Source organism: Embiotoca jacksoni, unplaced genomic scaffold (genome assembly GCF_022577435.1).
Source record: "Embiotoca jacksoni isolate LCO1_2020_lvr unplaced genomic scaffold, fEmbJac1.0.p SCAF_9, whole genome shotgun sequence".
Lineage (NCBI taxonomy): Eukaryota > Metazoa > Chordata > Actinopteri > Embiotocidae > Embiotoca > Embiotoca jacksoni.
In genome coordinates, this window is record NW_027185447.1 from 5468657 (window position 1) to 5482717 (window position 14061).

General features: G+C 41.0%; 1 protein-coding gene across 3 annotated transcripts in view; it reads left to right on the forward strand.

The window, feature by feature from the left end:
• The window catches only part of sema3b (sema domain, immunoglobulin domain (Ig), short basic domain, secreted, (semaphorin) 3B), a 76853-nt gene that overhangs the window by 31347 nt on the left and 31445 nt on the right, over window positions 1–14061 (forward strand). Inside the window, exon 1 of one of the 3 annotated variants that reach the window (XM_069140940.1) lies at window positions 11910–12194. The exons of the other annotated variants lie outside the window; for them this stretch is intronic. The gene's annotated coding sequence lies outside the window, so the exon portion shown is untranslated. Of the gene's footprint in view, window positions 1–11909; window positions 12195–14061 lie in introns of those variants that run through there. 3 annotated transcript variants of the gene reach the window in all.

Below are 14061 nucleotides of genomic sequence, written 5' to 3' on the forward strand. Positions count from 1 at the left end.
TCATGCTGCTTTTGAATGCAACATTCTTGACAGGAAGGATTTCCAGATTATTGTTGGTGCCAGCCGTTTGCAGAAGTTTTGTCAGTCTATGTGGTTTTTCCGAGTCTGGCCTGTAATGTTAATCTGCTCTGTTAGAGTGCAGTGATGTTTGGAGCCAAGCCACTCCACAGTAATCTGAGTGATTACGACAGAGGGCATTTGTACATCATGATGAGGACTTTTCAATATACAAATGCCTTTGTTCTGCTTAAATCACCCAAACCAGCAGCTATTTTTTTAATGACTGTTGCTTTATGAAGCTTCTACTGTAAGTAAGGATACAATGCCTAAAGAGCAAACCAGCTCATTCTGCATTGTCTGCTTTGGCTTGCTGACATTCCTATGTAATTTGTGCTGTATAGTAAAGAACTATATCATCTGCATATATGAGGTAAGTCAGGACAGGGCATTTTGAAAAGGAAAATGATAAATAGATCCTCAAAGACAGGATTCAAATAATTTCATTGTAACACCGCCAAAGCCACGTTTTTTTTTGTTTCCCAGGTACGATTTTATTCAGAATATTAATTGAGGAACAATGCAGCAGTGACTTCCTGTCTATTTGAGGTAGATTTTTGAAATATCTTTAATCACTTCATGAGACTAAGAACCTGTTCCATGCATTTTCCTGAAACTATTTTGACTGGCAGTAAGACAGATGGTAGTTTTCTACCTTAAATGGTCACCTGATTTTGACTGAATTATCCCAGTGAAATTAAGTTAATTGAAATGTAATTTTTGAGCCCCAAGGAGCTCTCAGTTGTGCCCACCATCACGGAGAACTGCGGTTTTATTTCCTGTGCCATAACTTCCAGCGCTGTGCGTTTGAACAAGAATAATTGCCTGTGTTGATGGGTGGGGAAGCACTTGAGGTGCACCTGCACAGCTGTGATGGATCTGACATGTCGTACCAAGGTCCATGTATCACTGAGCTAGAACGTGTTTGCAGTCTCCAGCGGGTAGCAGTGAAAAGAACTACAGTCCAGGGGGAGGTGGACATTTGAAACTGTAACAAAACAGGGATACAAGTCTACAAAATAGAAAAAAACAAACAGATGTAAAAGTTGGTCGAAGAAGTGAGTGTGAGCTTGGTTTTCTTTATTTCCTGTTCTTTCGCTTCGCTTTTGACTATTAGAAAAAAAAAAATTCTAAGTGCTTTATGGGTGGCCTCAGTGGGAATCAAACTTATTCTAACCTGAGACACTAAAGGAGATTAACCTGGGGTAAAGGTAGTATAACTACTGTCATCTCATCTTCCACTCTTCTATCCCTTCACCTCTCATAACGGTTTATTCATCCCCCTTTTTCTTCTCCCCCTCTAACTATCTTCAATTACTGGTGGGGATTTCTAGCCCGCCAGACACAGACGGCCGTCGGTACGCCTGAAAAATAAGCATGTATGCATGTGTGCCTGGGAGCTAAATATTTGTGTGTGAGCAGCTGTTTTGACAGCTTGAATCTAAAAGTGAAATTGCAATTATGGCAAAGCTGAGCGTACTTCAGTGTGAGTAGGTGTGTGCGCGTGCATCGCTCTGCATGTCTGGCAGTGATCAGCTGCATTTTTTGCATGCACCACTTTGGGAAAGTTATTGTAAGAGAAGTTGTACACAGCCTGTGAGTGTGTACTTAAAGTGTGTTCAGTACATGGAATCGAAAACAGGCAGTCGTTTTCTGACAGCTTTGTGAATCTCTGTTGTTTTGATTTGACACAAGAAAAAACTGAAAAAATTAACTGAGAAAGTGAAATTTAAGAAGAATGCAGAATATATAACAGCCAGAACCAATAAAAACAATTCTAGCTGCAAAATGTATGTCTTTTTGACATGACATGACAGATTTCCCATTTACTTTATTTAGCTGAAATACGATACATTTTCCTATAATGTGATTTATAACTCTACCTTCTTACATAGCAGGGTTTGACAGTGTGCGTGTGATTGCGTGTGCGTGCATCTACGCAACATATTGTGACAAGCAGAATCACCTGTGTGAGCCAGCATCACTAATGTTCTCGTGAAATCTGTTCAATGCTGAGCTTGTCTTAGATTACCCCTGGGTGTGTGTGTACGCACTCACACACTAATAACTGCACAACCTAGTGTTTCAACAGCCCCTTGAGGAAGTGTGTACTTCTACATGTGTGTGTGTGTTGGTGTGAGTGTGTTATTAATCCACGATGGTGCTGAGAGCAGTCTGCCTGGTTGGATCAGTGCCCATCAGGATCAGGAATCATTTCGTTGGGTCTCCTCACTGCTATCGCATCTCAGGCCTTAATGAGTCACCACAGCAGCACTGCGGTGTGTGTGTGTGTGTGTGTGTGTGTGTGTGTGTGTGTGTGTGTGTGTGTGTGTGTGTGTGTGTGTGTGTGTGTGTGTGCGTGCGTGCGCATGTGTGTCTTCACATGCAGCCTACGTGTCTTATCTGAATACTTTTCAGCAAAAATGTCTTTCGCAAATCCAAGTCTTTCTACATCGAAATGTTTTAAAGACAGCTTGTTGATTGTGGGAGGAAAATATCTGTCAGATGATGTTACACATTTCAGATCCATTAATCCTCTGAACCCTCTGTTTTTGTTGTGTTCAATGCAAGATTACTCTCATCTGTGTAAATATGGGCTGGAACATGGACATTATTGCAAGTAGAGGAGCAGCTACTGGTGTACAGAGCTGCTTTTGTCCAGATTGTACTCTATAACTTCCAAATGTTACCATGTTTAACAATGGAAATGAGTGCTGAAAGCAGAGTTCACTGATCTTGTCGGTCATATTGGCAATGTAGACTTTCTCTACCACAAAACTGTATAGATCCTCATCAAACTAATTGAGAAATATCTTAAAAAGTCGGTAGATCTCAAGAGGGGGAGACGAACAAGTCCTCCATCCCATACGACACTATACGTTGACCCACAGGAGTGTTTCCTAAATTAGAACCCCGGTTAGTGTTTAGACACAAAAAAAACTTGTTTAGTGTTTGGGACAGATCATGCTTGGGGTTGAAATGACTTGTGTTGTGTGTTAAAGTTACTATAGCCTTAAAGTTATGCGACCTTTTAATATTCAATGCTATTTTAAAAACCACTCCCAATTCATGTTTGGAGACAATAACTAAACAATGGTCGACTACACCAAAGTCCACTGTTGTTTCAAACCCTCCACCCAGGCTGCCAACGTCATCTGAACTGCGTCACTTCTGTGGCTCATATTTGTGTTGCTGCCACAACAAAGGATCCTAACTGACTTTCCACTGGCATTGTTTCCATGGTACCAGTTTGTAATTTTAACACATTACGTGCTGCCACCACATAATGCACTGTTAAGATTTTGGGGACCATTTCATGTAAGGTCAAAGGTCTTTTGATGATGAGGCACCCAAGACATTAGATTGGCGTTGTTTACACGATCACTAGAAGTCATTCAACTTTAAAAACAGACAAAACACATGAGGTCAGTGTTTTTGGAGGAGGACAGTCTCAAGAAGGCATATTGGACAATGACGTGTTACATGTGCAGCATTTTTACCATATTAAGGGAATATGCTCAAACCTTATGTGTTAACAAAACAGGTTCTTGGCCTATTTAGTGTCCAAAAGTGCAGGAGCAGATGCATGTGAGCTTTTAATTTTTTTTTTATTTGAGTGTGCTGTCTGTGTGCGGGCTGAGGTTTAAAGACTGTCTTTTAGTAGGTGATTTCCCTGGTTTTGGTCTTTTATCTGTCCTCACTGTGATCTGTGCTGAGGTCTCTCTGTAAATAGCAACAGTGAAGGAACAGCACAGGTTTGATTAAAGTGATGCTGAGAATTACAGGGCCCTTTGCAGTTCATTGGGCCCACAACCAGCCTATGCCTGCACATTGAACTCTTGTTCATCTTTAATTTAAAAAAAACAATAGGCACATGTGCATTGTCAGGGAGACAACCCAAAGTCAAGATCAAAACTTAAACCACGAAAAATGTGTTTTAAAATAGAACAACTGATACTTGTACATCACGGAAAGATAGCCATTAGCACAGTCAAAACCTGCATCCGTTAACAAATATTAAATATAAAATTTAGGTTACAATCGTAGTTAATGCACACCTTAACTTTAATACATGATAATTTTCTTTGCTTTTTGTCGACAGCTAGGCCTTCATGATCAGCTGGTCAGCCAACTAGATTTAATAGTTGTGGGAACAAGTGCAGCAATGTGCTTTCCACTAAGAAATACTTCCATTACAAGGGTGTGTGTGTATAAATGTATATTTGTGTGAAAGAGCCGAAAGCCGCGGTCATGCAAGGTGCTGTAATCCACTCAGTGACCCTTCAGAACCAGCTCCGCGTTCGTGTGTGCGTGTGAAAATGTTTTGCGAAAGCCGTGCTTATGTTTGAAGGTGGTCTTGTCCACCCGATGACCCTCTGAACCAGGTGGTGTGTGACTGCATGCCTGTGAGAGTGTGTCTCACCTCTGAGCCTCCTGGCACCAGAGTCAGTCCCCACACCCACCCGACTGCCCTCCTGACACGCCGGTCCGACCTCACCACACCCACCCCTTCATCCTCCATCCTTTCAGTTGGGTGTGATCACATCAAAGTCAAACCGGGGGGATTACAGGTTTCTGTGCCCCGGGGGATCCCAACTGTAACACTCTCTCTAACTCTCTTTTCCATTCCTGTCACTCTCCACTTGGGTCCCTATAATCCCTGTTGTGTCAGGAGGTCAGGGGCTCCATCAGGACAATACAGCTACATGCTATATTAATATCGAGCTAACATGATTAGAGACCAGGCAAGACTAGGAGGTCAGTTGATTGTTTTTGTTATTTCTAGCTGCAACTTCACCAGAAAGCACACCAAAACCATCAAAATGGCTTTTTCTTCAACCCAATCTAAACTTTCCTTGTCTTAAATTCCTGATGCACTTACGTAGTTGCATTTTAAAGATAAATTCAGTACACACGCACACACATGCATGTATTTTTGAGTGGTATTACAGCTGGCAGAATGGCCTCTGCACTTTAGCTGAAATTATGCTAATGATCCACTCAGTACTGGTATTTGTTTAATGTTGGCTCAGCGTGTAACAGCAGTCACAGCCTTACATAACATACAAAGAAGAAGCTTCTTGGTTGTGGTCCGTGTTATTTCATGCTGTTCATTTTACAGGCATGTAGCCACGGCCTGCATATTTCTGCATCTGCAGAGCAAATGTTTACAGTACAACAGTGCTGGCAGGTGTCATAGCAGCCCAATGTCAGATCAAATTCATGGGTGTGCCGGGTCTGTTGTAGAATGCATGTCATTTAAAGCCCTTGTTCCTCCTCTGCTCTTTAAAAGTCTGCCTGACTCTGCAACTGTCCTCTAGGATTTTCTCAACATTCCTCATCAGGGAGCAGCAACAATGTAATGTGCTTGAGTAGATTCATCTCTCTTATCCTGCTAAACTGAAAGAGACATAGAGGATAGCTTATGTATACAGTAGAGGGAACTAAATAGAAAGAAAGCATGTCTTAAATAAAATCAGCTGCATGTGTAAAAAGAACTGTATGTTGAAACCTAGTTTCCTTAACAACATTGTCATCTATGAAGGGGCAACATTACACAGAAATGACTGGCCACTTTTTTCCAGTCTGTCATCAGAATTTAAGGTGAGCAATTAATCATCTGTCAGCCAGCCCTGTGGATTGATTTCAACTTTGTGACAATACACTCAAGATATTCAAAGTTTTCAAAAGCTATGTCCAAACGCTTACCCCGAAATCCATTACATGCCAGATTACTGAATTGAAGGAGTGGCAGAAAGCCACATAGCCATATGTCCTTTGAAGGAGGAGGCTCCAACAACTAGACAAAGCTACAACATGCACTCCTGCAGCAGTCAGTAAAAAAATACAAACCAGAGACAGGTCAGCTTCCCAGCAGACATGTGCATCTAAGACTATTGAAATTACCTCTTGCTTGCTGAGGTACTCCTTTCCAGCAGCAACACGCAGCACTTGTACTAATAGGTGCCGTTTTTAAAGTCAATATGGTATCATTAACTTCAGTGAAGTGTGACCTTCCAACACAGAGGTGCTGCTATTTTCCTTTTATTCTGGGTGTTTTGTTTGAGGTTGCCTTCACAAACGATTCATGGCTCCATTAATATTAGTACAATATGCACACAGCGGGGATGCCAGATCTGTGACCTATTCTGGGGTTTAGCTCTTAGTGCTGGAAGCCAAAATTTAGCCTGACTGTAGTTTTCATTTTAGCACCACAAGCAGAAGGTAGCTGAGCTTCCTGGAAGCTACACTCAGGTTTGTGTGACAGAAGCTGCTGTGTACATTGTTGCCATGAAAATAAAATAGTGTATAGTACCAAAGATGCCTGCTCATGTGATGGAACAAACAGTAGTGTTTTTGCAGGACTGATGTAATCCAGAGTGTGTAGGTTTGGTGGTGCTAATGCATGACATTGTGCATTATACATACTGAACATTATAAAACACAGAGTCAGTGCATTGTTAAAATAATCCTCTTACAAGACCAACAGTGTTTGGGTCCACTTCAGTAATCTTTAGGAAATAAAAGTAAATTTAAGGAAAGTTTTAATGAGGTCTAAGAGGAGAAGTCCAGCATTATCAGGAGTTTTGTACTTTTTCTACATCTGTCTAGAGAAACTAAACAACTTCATCACAGGTAAAAGAGTGTAATCTCGTACTCACATAGTTGCCATTGTTTAAATAGTCTTAAATAAGTACAGTGATTAGTGCTGCTGTCTGAGTATTACCGTTCGTCTGATTACACATGAAACATATGACAAAAAAACAAAATCATTTTACGAAACAACCCAACTAAACCACTTCAGCAGTGCAAACCCATCTGCTGTAAAAGTTATTTAATGCTCAGGGTTTCTTGGTTTTATATGTTACTTTATGAAATGTTTAAACTGAATAATAGATAGACTAGAAGACCACAGGGAAGGCCCTACACAAAAGACACTGGTCTGATGATGATCCCACCACAATCTAAAGATCACCTCGGTTCACTGACTTGCAATAAAACAAAGATTCACTAGGACGCTATTAGCAAACTGAGCCCTCATCTGTTTCAATAGCACAGAGGCTTTAGCTGAGACAAAAGCCTTTGTGGGGATCACAGTGCTCACCCTGCAGCCTGTAGAGACATCAGGCTGGTTTATGACAGACAGGTCAGTGGGGGTGTGGGCTGAAATCATACATATAGATTTAATTGTGCACATGCCTGTGTGTGCGGATGTGGTCAAAGCGCCGAGGGTAGGTGCGCATTGTGTGTAAAATGCAAGAAAACCTGGAGACAACACACGCGCATACTTTAGTGAACCCCCTAATGTGAGACCTATGACCTGGTGAGACTGGGTCTCTAGATGTGTGTGTGTGTGTGTGTGTGTGTGTGTGTGTGTGTGTGTGTGTGTGTGTGTGTGTGTGTGTGTGTGTGTGTGTGTGTGTGTGTGTGTGTGTCAGGGTTGCCAGGCACAGCAATGCACCTTCTACTGGAATGAAGACTAAAGGAGTGGGGCAACTGAGAAAAAGACACACACCACAATATGACTGAGTGTAACAGTTTGACTGATAACTCTACTGTTTTACTTTTTCAGAGTAAACTTTAGTGTTGCTGTTGAAATAAAACTCACATTTCGGAGTTTTGAACATTATAGGCATCCTCTGTGCGCAGTGCAAAGCTCTGGTCTTCCTAACGTTCACAGTCCACGTGGTCATCAATGCAACAGTTTGGGCTCTGTAGTTTGGCAGAAACAGCATTATAAAACTGTGTTAGGTTGAGTAATAACTACAGTTATAAAGTTTGTCTATCTGCATACACCTTTTATTGTTAAAATCCATTTAAAATCTATGTTAAAAAACAACAACCTCTAAAAGCCACTGAAAAGTGACAAAACCATTCAATGACAACAGGCTGTGTGAATTATGTTATTTAGAAGAAGTTGTGAATGAATCAAATTTTCTTCAGTATTTTCCTTATTACAATGAGTAAAGAATATCTATGTTACATGAAATGTATACACAAAATACAGAAATGTTCTGGTGCACAGAATGGATTGGTTATTTAGGTTAACATTTATTACTTGACTGCTTTTGTTGCTAAAGCCTGAAACAAGGATCAGGAGGGTCCATTGGTTTAGTACTACTTTTTTTTAAATATTATTTATTATTATTATTATTATTATTATTAGTATTAGTATTAGTATTAGTATGCATGACACGATAATATCAGTTATCAAATCAAACCCTTCAACTCTATGACCGTCCACAAAGCTCTAAAGCTCCTTCACAGAATCCAGTATTTGTAATATACTGAGAATAATGTTGAATTGATAGTGGAGGAGTGAATCATGCTGCTGGAGTTGTTTGACAAGTTGAATGGATGCTTTGATTCTTTTTTTTCCCCCTCGTGAAAACTTGTCATCAAAGGAATACTTTGTAGCTGCCTGTAATGACGCTGACCAAAGCAATCTTCTCAATAATATCTCTTTAAGTCCCTTCTATGAGTTTTAAGTAAATTCTTTAATTTAAGACTTTAAAATCTTTCTTCTTATACTTTTATGGCTTTTCAAGGGGTGATATTAAAGATAAAAAGAGGCAGTTTTTGATGTCTTCATATCATGTGCGTTTCCTACATTTGTGAGGCTGGGGACCATGAATGGGTAACCCATACTTCAACTCTGAGGATGATGTAAACCCTCATGTGTTATACATGTATGCCAATTACCCTCCTACTGTAGGTACAGGAGCTTATCAGCCTACATGACATCCACATCAGCCTAAGTCATTCTTATGTATCTCGAAATCTCTCTTTCTCTCTCTCTCGCTGTGTTTGTCGGGAATTTTATCCAAACTGCTGAGTCATCTAAATACATCAATATACTAAGTCCTTTGAGGAAAGCCGTTAGTCAGGCAGGAAGTGTCAGATCATGTCTCACAGCAGTTACACCCCAGTTTCAAGCCTCACTTAAGAGATGAGCACTGTTTGACAGCTAACTTGCTGCATTGCCTGTCACACTGTGGGAGATGGTTCCAACAAAATCTTCGTGGCAATCTGTTTCAGATAATCTCCGTTTTGAGGTGTGTTGACGTACATGATGTACATATTTTAAAAAGGCAGGCAGAGACACATTAAGTCAAGTTTCCATCCAAATGTACCACATCATTTTACCACGTTTTAGAAGAGAGGGAGAGAGAATATGTGTCCATTTAGAACTCTGTCTGTCAGTGTGCATTGGTCCACACTGCAAAAAAAGTAATGGCTCACAAATTGTGAGATTCTTACATTGAAATGGGGTTAAAAGAGGAAGTCATGTGATGAATTAGAAAGAGTGACAAAGGGTTTTCAGCCAGAGACCAGTGATTGAGTCCATGAGAAACAGAAATCAATATGGATCTATTTTAACTAACCTAAGGAAGTAAACTTACATCACATCTTTAATGCATGTAATTTCACTAACATAAAGAACATACTTATTGTAACCTTAAGTAGGATCTTTTACTGAACCAAACTATGTGGTTTTGGTGCCAAATTTGAAGGCACTTTATGTGTCTGTCATAAACACTAATTGCTTTGACATGAGAATGGGACTGACAGTTATATGATGTGGACGCAGGCCAATAGAGAAGAATAGGCCCAGGAAAATGGAGACATCTCAAAGTTCTGAAGCCATTGTTGTGAAACCAATCTGTTTTTCACTGTGAACAAGCACAGTCATTACACGCCTAGATTTGAGACTGTGTTGCCACCATTCACTACTGTCTTATGAATATCAGGAGCTGGGCCCATCAAGAAAAGCACAACAAGGTGCGATCAAAAAGTTCCAACTTCTAAAAGGTCCATTTTGCAAAGAAACGAAGCACAGCACAGTAATATGCATAAAGCAGGGGGAAGCAATAGTTTTTGTAAGTATTCCAAGTTACGGCGTTTGATGAAACTCAGCACCCTTGTTACACGTGTTTCTGGGACCACAAGTACGTGCACATTTGCGAGTTTATTTGTACACCTTAAATTTTGAGTCAAACTCAAGAAATGCAGACCTTTAATATGCTTCAGAAAGCCTGCGGCAATGAGCCTGCAGAGGTGTTTCGAGTGGCATTGGTGTTTCAAGAAGGGCAGAACGTCCCTGTTGATGACTGAAGAAGGCGCATCAGGTCTGGAGCGCAACCAGGTGGACTTTCTTTGACATTCTCGGGTTGTTCACCACGATTTTATCACCAAGGGTCAGACTGCCAACACAGAATTCAACTGTGATTCTGATGTACCTGAGCGAAAATATTCAGCGCAAAAGACCCAAACTGTGACCATGACACTGAGAAAGCATTTCTTGCCCATAACAACTGAATCATTACAATTCGGCCTAGTTGTTGGATACCCTGCCACATCTTTTTGTTCCCCAAAAATTTTACTCAAAATGTTATGTGCACGCTCTGCTTAAGATTCAGGTTCATGGTAAAATTGCAAATGCACTTGCGGCAGTGGTCACAAAGACACATGTAACACAAGTGCTGATGTTGATTAAGTGACATAACTTAGAATACTTATCTTATCAGCCCTCGTAAGTCTCAAGTCTCATGCCATTTAGCAATTACAAGAGTAGGGGGTGAAATGAGCCATCATTACAGGCAAAGCAGTTAAACTCATAAAAAACAGATTATGATGGAAACGTGGCATCTAGTTGGTTTCGTGTATTACTTGGGTTATAGTCATCTCTTTGTTCCACATATATCTGATGTTTTCATCAGCTGTTATTTTTCATTTCCTCAGAAGAGCCATGGCTCAAGTGATGTTTAAATCACATGCTTTATGTATCTCATGCTAATTTAACTTGAATAAATTGGTTTCCATTGCATTTGATCAGATTTTGTGTATCACTGACACTCCAACTTCTCCACCTCAACCAGGAGCATTTTTCTGGATGCTTTAAGGGCACAGCAGCCCTCTGAGAATTTGGTACGTGACACAGACTGTGTTTGGTCACCACAACTCTAAATCAGCGATTAGTGGAGGTGTCTCAAACTGTGAGGACTGTTTCATTTAGATTTTAAAAGCTTTTGCAATGCTTCCCTCAAAACTGGTAGAAAACGGTACAGTGACTGCAGGCTTTTAACAGTCCCAGTCACAAGTGTGTGTTGTGCTGATCTGAAGTTTTTTTTTGCTCTTTTGAGGTTAATTTAAGTCACTGATCACAATGATAGACAATGTGAGGAAGAAAAAGTTTCCCTCAGGTACCAACAAACATTAGCACACACACACACACACACACCTCCTGACAACATGTCCCTCCCCTTTTCCCCGCCCCTCTCACCTCCCACCTTTTTCTCCTCCCCTCTCTTCTCTCCCCTCTTGAATTAAGTCCATTATTCCAGCCTGCTCTCCCTCTGAGCGTGTCTACTCCGCTCCTGTGAAAACCCAGTGTGTGTGTGTGTGTATGTGTGTGTGTGAACTCATTGCATATGTGTGTTAAGAAGAGTCTTTATGTGTGCGCATTGGGCTTGTGTGTTTTTCTAAGTGGAGCTGAAGTGCAGCCGTTCATCAGTGGAGCTGACTACAGACGGGGGAATACTCAGATCTCACAGTGCTGCTTTTTTTTTTTTTTTTTTTTAACTTAGACACCAGCTGCTTTTTGGACTTTTCTAAGACTCACTGGACTTTTTTTTTTATTTGCACCAAAGCGGGACTTTGCCGCTGCTCTCTTTCTGCCCTGCAGGCACCATTGCCAACACTGGAAATTACAGATTTGTTTAGATTTCTGCAAAAGATTTTTACCGGAATTTTTACCTGCTTCAAACTTAAATGAATTAATCTGTCCAATTTTTGGACTGTCAAATATTGAGGACAATTGTACCCAGATTACTTTCTCATTGAATTGAGACATGCTAAAGTCACAGAATGGGTGTTTTGGAGGCACACAACATGAGCTCAGGGAGAGTGTTTAGGTGTGTATACAGCACTCTCTGCACTGTGAGTTTATAAGTAAGAAAGTTTGTCTCATATTGTGATGGAAAGACTATGAGAAGTTAAAGAGGAGCAACACAGTGCTGTGAGAATGGAAACCATCAGTGCTATCAGACACATGTTGGGCTCAGGTGGATGCTGATCCGAACCCGGAATGTTCTGAACACTTGTGGAATTAGGTTCCCCTGGAAACGGATGGGCAGGTGAGTTCATTCAGACCGTGTCTGTCCAATCAGAAGCTTCAATCATCTATGATTTCAAGTGACAGAGAATTTTGGGTGCAAGCTTGTATTATTTGTGACAAAACTATAGTCAATATAAAAACAAATCTCAAACATTCAATCACAAAATAACTTAGGTTGACACATTGCCCATAATGCCTGCTGCCGAGCCATGAAGCTCCTGCTTTCCCAAGCCAGCTGATCTCGTACAGCAGTGCTATTCCAGAGCCTTCTCAAACTAAAATATCGTTTTACAAGTCATGCTGATGACACACATGTCCACAGGCTTTTGCCACAGAGAGCCAGGTTTGAAACTGCGCTGTTGTTTCATTTAGGAGAGTTGAGTGAGTTGTCTTCCCTCAGAGAGCAGTTTGGAGCAGGTCCAGTCAGGAGACCAGAGGCAGCTCTGTAAGGTCCTGACTTACTGCTGCTTCTGGACTTAACGCAGCCAAATGGCCGGCTACCAGCGACCAGCAGGCTGCCCTCGCCTTACTGGCTCCTTCATTGTCTCTTCTTTCCAAGTTTCTTGTACCAGACAAGAGGTTTAGGATCTATGACAGCAGCAAGGCAATTTTCCAGCAGCGTTTTAATATTTATTTCTTACATGTAATACATCAATTTATCCATAGTAACAGCTGTCCAATCACCTCTACCTCTATGCAGGCAGAGCTTATTTAAAAGATATCTATCAACATGAGTACGACTTGTATCAGCTCAAATTTATGCATTCAGGACACCAGCTGAGCAGCTTTGGTTCACTCCAGTTGCAAAAATGTATTTTTCCCAAAACTTTGAAAGGTGAGAATAATTTAGCCAAACTGAACAAATGCTAGCCACGGGTTTGTCGGCTGGGAAACTTTCCATTCATGATGTCGGGCCAGATGGCTCAGTACCAGCAACCAGCAGAGAGCTGCAGCCTCCCCGGCTCCTTCATTCACTCCGTCTCTTTCAGAACAACCGGGGTCTCTGCCTCGAATCGGCTCGCTTTTTCTTTCTCACTGTTGTTTCAGCTTAAATCCCATAAAGACTGGTAGTCACTTTTGGCTTAAAGCTGCTTTACTTTGCATGTTGGTGTGTTTTAGTGTGCGCCTGTGTGTGTGTGTGTGTGTGTGTGTGTGTGTGTGTGTGTGTGTGTGTGTGTGTGTGTGTGTGTGTGTGTAACTATTAATTTCCTCCTGTAACTACCATTGCTACCAAAACTCTGCACTGATAAATAGGAATGTACTTCTAAGCTGCATTACACAGTGGATACAGAGCCTGCTTTTAAATGCTTTTCTCAACGTTCATATGACTGAGCTTTGCACTATTTTGTGCCTCTGTAAATCACTATAGAAGCTTGTTTTTACTTTCATTGAGACTTTCATAAGACTTACAATCCTCAGACACAAATCTTCAGATAATATTCAAGGGTCATTTACATCAGAATCATAACAAAACATTATCAAACTGATTTCTTTCTCGCCATCGGTCTCTTTCAGTGTTTATTTTTCGAGTTTTCAGTTGAAACAAGCCACTGCACCTTCCTGGTCTTCTCATGCTTCCAACCAATAACTTTGCCAAAGCTGTAGTCATTGTAAGTCACAGTTTATATGTGCTTTCTACACTCAAATGCTCCCTCTAAGAACTGTTTGTGAAAGTCTGCTGCATGTTGACGTGCAAGTTTGCTCTCCCTGCATCACCTGCTTCTCTTTGCACATCTCTTTTTTTTCCTGTAAATGATACAATCAGACCCGCAAGCCATGAACACTCTTATCTGAATCAAAGCTGTTAATGGTACGACTGCAGTGGGATTTTCTTTAACAGACATGGTGGGAATGTCCTGCGACTGGATGTCCAACTTTTTACATGC